At 46.8% G+C, this 6,000-nt stretch overlaps 1 protein-coding gene across 6 annotated transcripts in view; it reads right to left on the bottom strand.

Moving 5' to 3' along the window:
- Nucleotides 1-1,270: 1,270 nt before the first annotated feature.
- The window catches only part of ZNF438 (zinc finger protein 438), a 194,103-nt gene continuing 189,373 nt past the window's right edge, over nucleotides 1,271-6,000 (bottom strand). For 3 of the 6 annotated variants that reach the window (XR_008668741.2, XR_010135239.1, XR_010135238.1), the window contains 3 exons: nucleotides 5,012-5,085; nucleotides 3,569-3,660; nucleotides 1,271-3,069 (listed from right to left, as the gene is read on the bottom strand). The gene's annotated coding sequence lies outside the window, so the exon portion shown is untranslated. Of the gene's footprint in view, nucleotides 3,661-5,011; nucleotides 5,086-6,000 lie in introns of all 6 variants that reach the window. The other 3 variants (XR_010135241.1, XR_010135242.1, XR_010135240.1) reach the window with 3 other exon arrangements.

Here is a 6,000-nt window from a genome sequence, read left to right as displayed (position 1 = left end):
AGCTGAAAACCCAGAGCAGTCAATCCAGATAAGGTTGCCCAGTTGAAAATGCATTGCCTTTAAATCCTGTTTTATCTCCACGGTCTCAGAGCAAGGTGCATTTCAGACCAGTTCAGGGGTTTTGAGAGTAAACCTGTCGTTACGGGGCGATGGCTGGGGGAGGGATGCAGGGCAGGCATAACAAACAGCTCAATTCCCACGCATGCAGCCCTCTCCAGTCATAAATCTGATGAGACTTCAGAAGTTATAATGGAATTTTTACCCGAAGCACCAAGATGGAGAATCTGGTTAGGTCAAGCATCCCTTACATTCAAGAACAGTGCTGAGTGTAGCAGCATTTGCCTTTGTTACTTCCCTGGGTGGAGGAGGCTGGAGGGGCGTTTGCAGGCCCAGCGGCCTCTGGCTGTGGCCATCAGGGCTTCTGCCTGAACCCGCCTAGGGCTGAGCCCGTTGCAGGGCTTGTGAAGGGTCCCTCCTTCCAAACTGGTCTTTTCCTTTCAAGCCATCCCAGCTCTCTTCCAGCCAGAGACCCCCCATCTTCTCTACCCAGTTTTCTTTCTCTTTCACAGCCTCTGGTGCCTCCCATCACATTCCCACTGGCCCGCAGAGCTCTGGACACTGAAATTCTCCCTGGTGCTCGCTCTCAGGCCTCAGGTAAGTCATCTTCATGCTTCGGGATAAAAATTCCATTATAATACCTAAGGAAAAAATACCTAAGGATATGCTCCTGCTTTTCATCAGCCCAAAGGCTAATTTGGTTTGAAGCATTTCTCCCCTTCTGACGTTTAAGAATACAATGGTTTCATTTTTCTGCTCCACAACTTCCTAGCTGTCCACCTCTTTCTGACCATCAGCCTCAGATTCTTGTGCCCGTAGGCAGGGCTTCCAGACCGGGACCAGGCCACCCTGATGCTGAGTAAGCGTTGCAGCTCAGAACTGTCCACTGTGGCCCCTGCCTTTGTGGATTTATCATTTTCTTCCCTATTATGCGCCTGTACCTACAGAATGCTCTTCACAGCTGGCAGCAGGCAGGCAGTGCCCAGGGGCACTGAGCCCCAGAGACCTGACAAGCCTGTTTGAGCCATGCCTGAAAAATGTGGCTCATCCTCAGGCTGCAGCAGGGAAAATGGAAGAGTTTAATTGGTTCTGACTTCAGGATTCAGATCATAGTTTTCCCTGGAGGTGTGCATTGCAGGAAACAATATTACCAAAGCCAGGTCCTGGCTGAAATTAATCAAGTTCCATGAACATTTGTAACGGGAAAACAGAAGAGAGCATTTGAACATTTAATTACAATATTTTGTAATTGTTAAATCACCAGTGACATTACAAAACGCTCTAGGTGAGCAGATACATGATGTATTTCTGTTGAGAAGGCAGAAATACTCAGCAAAAATGAAGCAATTGTAGCTATATTTTCTCCTCCTTTATCTTCCCCCAAAGGGAACAATTCAAATACATCATTTGACTTGATTGTTTTTAATTACATTGCAAACATTTCAAAAAAAATCTGGGATAAAGATGAACACACAAGTCAGTTGGTAATAAAAATGCAGGCTCCAATTCTTCTTGGATGACAGATGAAATGAGTTTAATATATTCTTGTTTTGTGGAAAGCATGAACATTTAAAACTGCAAACAACTGAATTCAATTAGCAGGCCTTCTTCGAAACGGCTTGGAGAACTGGAGGGCAAGGAACTCTTATTATCTGCCCATTGTAGAATTCGGGGGAGCATCACAGTTCATGGCTGGTATGAATTGGTGGAGAAACAATGTAAAATTGGTCCCCGTGTTTTTCCATACAGCTGTTATCTGGCAAGCAGATCTACTGAGAGATTAGGCTGCTAGTGTTTTCAATCCTTCACCTCACATAAGTGCTTAATTCATCAGAAAGATATAAAAGCAGAGAAAATACATTCAGTGTTGAAAGATGGACTGCTAACTGCATTGCTTTCAAATGCAAGTAAATCCCAACGGTAAAGTCCAATTCCAAATTTTCCTCCACTAATAAATCACAATCGGCAATTGTCGCTGGGCCCCATGCACGGCTCACCTGCCTAGAGAGGCACTCTCTGCGAGAAATCCGTCCTGTGCTAACTTTCTGAGTTGGTGGAGGTTTTGATTTTGGAGAAGAGAATATCTGTTTGTTTGACAGAAGAGGGTGTTTGCTGTGGTGTTCAAGGGATATGTATTTTTGGTCTCTTAGCACAGACATGACTTTTACAGCCCTGGAAACTCATAAATAACACAGTTCACACATTTAATTGCTTTGACCAGTTTGGTAGGAAGAGCAGGAAACTGACCTGAACAGGAACCCCGTTGTCACCTGAGCCGCACACCCGGTCTGATCTTTCCTTTGTTTTAGTTGTTAATCGTGTTCCGTGAAAGAAACAGTGCACGCTGACCCTTGACACTGAGGAGCACGATTCACTTCGACAGTTAGAACCCTAGCAACTTCTGCAACCTTGAGAGTTCAAGGACTGCAACAAAGACAATCAGTGGAGAACCATCGCGCCTGCAGTTTTCTCGGGAGAACTGAACTGCATGTGATTGGACAGCAAGAGAGTGGGCAAGCCAGGGACAGCCACCACAGTTAAAGTACTGAGGGCCATGCCTTCATGCCCCCCTCACTCATGGAATTTGTCTGGACTGAGCCAGAGTCTGGAGAGGTGGTGCAGCTGTTCCCTAAGCGAGTGGGGTTCCCCTACCTTTCACTCAGGGAATGTTTAATGTTTTCCTTTTACAATTTCCTTCTTCAGCTTCCCTCTCTCCTAATGATGAATCCTGTAAACTTTTGCTTTGCCTATGTTCTGCTGGAAACCATGTTACTGTGTACTTTGAAGACATTACTCCGTAGCAGGAGGCAGCGTGGGAGGTGCTCTGGGGAATGACAGCAGGCCTTGGCTGGGGGAAACTGACACCAGCTGGAGGAGACAGCCCCAGGCAGGGAATCCAGCAGCAGAGAGCTCACCCCAAAGTGATGAAGGTTGCGTGGAGCTTGCAGGCTGCTGGGGGGAGGAATGTGGTCACAGGGCCTTCTCACCAAGCTCCTGTGGAGCTTAACTTAACTTTGGGCAGAAAAAGAGGGTAAACAAGGAACAAAAGGTTGTTGTAAGAAATTGAGGGCTACCTCCAAGTTTGGGGCCTAATAAAAAACTGTCCCTGTTCGAAGGGGAGGACTCGGCCCCATGTGGTTGAAGTGGAGAACAGCTGGGACATCCCAGGGCCTGGGGCCTTCTAGGGAATGGGAAGTGACAACACAAGTAAGCAAATGAACTGGGGACATGGGAGAGGTGAGGCGGCAAAGTGGGGCCAGGGTAGCCCCGTCTCCAGAGGAGAAAGCTGGCAAGACTGGGCTGGGAGCACAAAAGCGGGCAGCTCCAAGGTGAGACCTTGGCATGACAGGACTGCCATTTTCAGCCCTATTTCTTGGGCAGTTCACATTCAGGATGGTGTGGCCGGTAGGGCCATGGTTGCACCATAAATATTAGTTTAAAATTGGGGGAAATAAGATAGCTCTTGGAACGGGTGGGGGGAGATTTTCTTCATGCTTCAGGTACAACTTACTTTTCAGCGGTTGCCCATCTTTTCTGTCTTATTTTAATTGTCTTCTAGAAGAATTGTCCATTTAAGACATTTTCACAATGATGTTGATGAATCTGACAGAAAACATTGGGATGATCTAAGAGCTTGCTCCTGGTGTACTGGCACCAATGTCAGACTGCACTTAGTAGAAAATTGGCAGGTATTAGCTAATGATTGGATGTGATTCAGAATGCAGTGCTTCAGAGTGTCAAAGGTTTAATTCAACCTCACAATGTGCCAGAGCCTGCTCTCTTTACTTAGGACTAATGCGGTCCCTGCAAATCACACCTCCCAGCCACTTCGTGTAGAAAGAGAGCAGTCAGCCTGTTTTCCTGAAAGGTAGTCAAACACTCTCACATAAAGAGAACGAGCTCTCTCATCTACACCTCTATCTGCTTTGCCACCAACTGAAATTCAGCGGTTTCTTTCCTAAGTTAAAAGAATATTAATGCTGGAGTAGCTTAGGGTCTTGCCGAACATATTATAAGTTCCTTGTACTACTAGAAGGCCTTTTGCTATCTCTGAATCAATTACCTGAGACACTGACAGCCCTGCAGCCCAACACACTCTCCTTATCCCTGGAAAAGAGCAAACTTAAGGTTGCAGCAGCATGATTTCCTATCTACTGTCTCAACCGTTTAGCAAATCGCTCAGTTTTAGGGCTCTGGGCTTTCTCTTCTGGGACTGTCAACAAGGAGGCCAATTAGTGTCCATTATAGCAATGGATTCTGTGATGTGGAAATTTCCCCAATTGTGACTGGACTGAAATCCCCAATTAATCCCACAGGACCCAGGAAAGCATTTGAGTTCTTTGTGATAATTGCCTAAGCTTGCTCTCTTCAGCAATAAAGGCCCTCGGAGTTATAACAATTATTATTACTATAATTATTATTTCCCATATAAGACGATGAACGTTTGAGGTAGTATTTCAGCACACTGATGAAAATCAAAGCAAAATGAAAACATTCAATTATTTGCTAATACCTGCCAATTTCCTTCTCCCCTAGTGCCTTTTATTATCATTGCAAGAGCCAGATTCTATTCTCCCATCGATGTGCAAATGGAAAAGTACAGCTTAGCAGCAGCAGCTCCCAGGTAAAGCCATCTGCCCGGAAGCCTAGAGGACCCTCCCAAGGCCAGCCCGGCTCTGTGCCAGGCTGGCTCTTCACGCCTGGGACCCCCAGGTGGGCACGCTGGGTGCCTGGTTTTCCACATGACCGGGGCACCCGGGACCTGCGTGTGGATTTGGGGAGACCCCTGGAGGACCTGTGAGTCGTTCCATCAGTCTTTTGGCGACTTGGGATGGACTTAAGTTGCTATTAAAAGGGAAACCAGACCCACTTTCTTTAAGCCAACACACTAAAATTGAAAAAGAGGGACCTCGGAGGAATCCACAGTGGAGAATGTGAATTAACTAGGTGTTACCTTTGACTGGTTTGGGCCAAGTGACAGCTAAATGAAAAGCGGAGTTTTCTCTTCAGTGGCCCTGGGCATCTGACCTGCAAGGAGACAGTAGCGTTAGTTTCCCTCAATGGAAGTTTCAGACTCATTTCAGAATCTGTTTCCGGAGAGATGATGGAAAGACAAAGATTACCTTGAAGCCTAAGAGCCCTTTTTGACCACGTTCTACCTTTGTGACCCAGCAGGCCTGGTGAACAGCAGGTGAACATTCCACAGGAAAGTGAGGCTGGGGGAGGGGAAGGGAGGGGTCCTATTCATACACCCAGAAAAACTGCCCAGATGTGGGCTTCCTAGGAAAGCGGAGGAGGAGAGGGTGAAGAGTAGAGGAAGGCTGCTGGCACCAGTGCTGCCTGAATTTTCATCTTCTGAGGACTTAATTTCTGCCACACCATTTTGTTTGAATTAGGATAAGAAACGAGAGACAGTTTAGGCCAGGCGCGGTGCCTCACATCTGTAATCCCAGCACTTTGGGAGGCTGAGGCGGGCAGATCACCTGAGGTCAGGAGTTCGAGACCAGTCTGGCCAACACAGTGAAACCCCATCTCTACTAAAAAAAAGACAAAACAATAATTAGCCAGGCATGGTGGCAAGAGCCTGTAGTCCTAGCTACATGGGAGGCTGATGCAGGAGAATCGCTTGAACCTAGGAGGTGGAGGTTGCAGTGAGCTGAGATCCCACCACTGCATTCCAGCCTGGGTGACAGAGCGAGATTCTATCTCAAAAAAAAAAAAAAAAAAAAAAAAAAAAGAAAGAAAGAAATGAGAGACAATTTCAAACCCAGCCCAAACCCAAAGAGTTGGCAACTCTAGTCAAGTAAAACTTTGAAAAGGATTTCAAGGCCTGGCAGCTTACTGGGGTGAGTCCCTAGATGGGTGGCAATGTCCCTTTTCCAAAGGGGCAAAGGGGAGCCACCCAGGGCACTAACTGAAGTATCCCCCAGAGGCCTTATGGTT

This window comes from Gorilla gorilla, chromosome 8 (assembly GCF_029281585.2).
Source record: "Gorilla gorilla gorilla isolate KB3781 chromosome 8, NHGRI_mGorGor1-v2.1_pri, whole genome shotgun sequence".
Classification (NCBI taxonomy): Eukaryota; Metazoa; Chordata; class Mammalia; order Primates; family Hominidae; genus Gorilla; species Gorilla gorilla.
The sequence above is the reverse complement of the archived record's forward strand: the minus strand, read 5'-3'. Positions and strand labels throughout refer to the sequence as shown.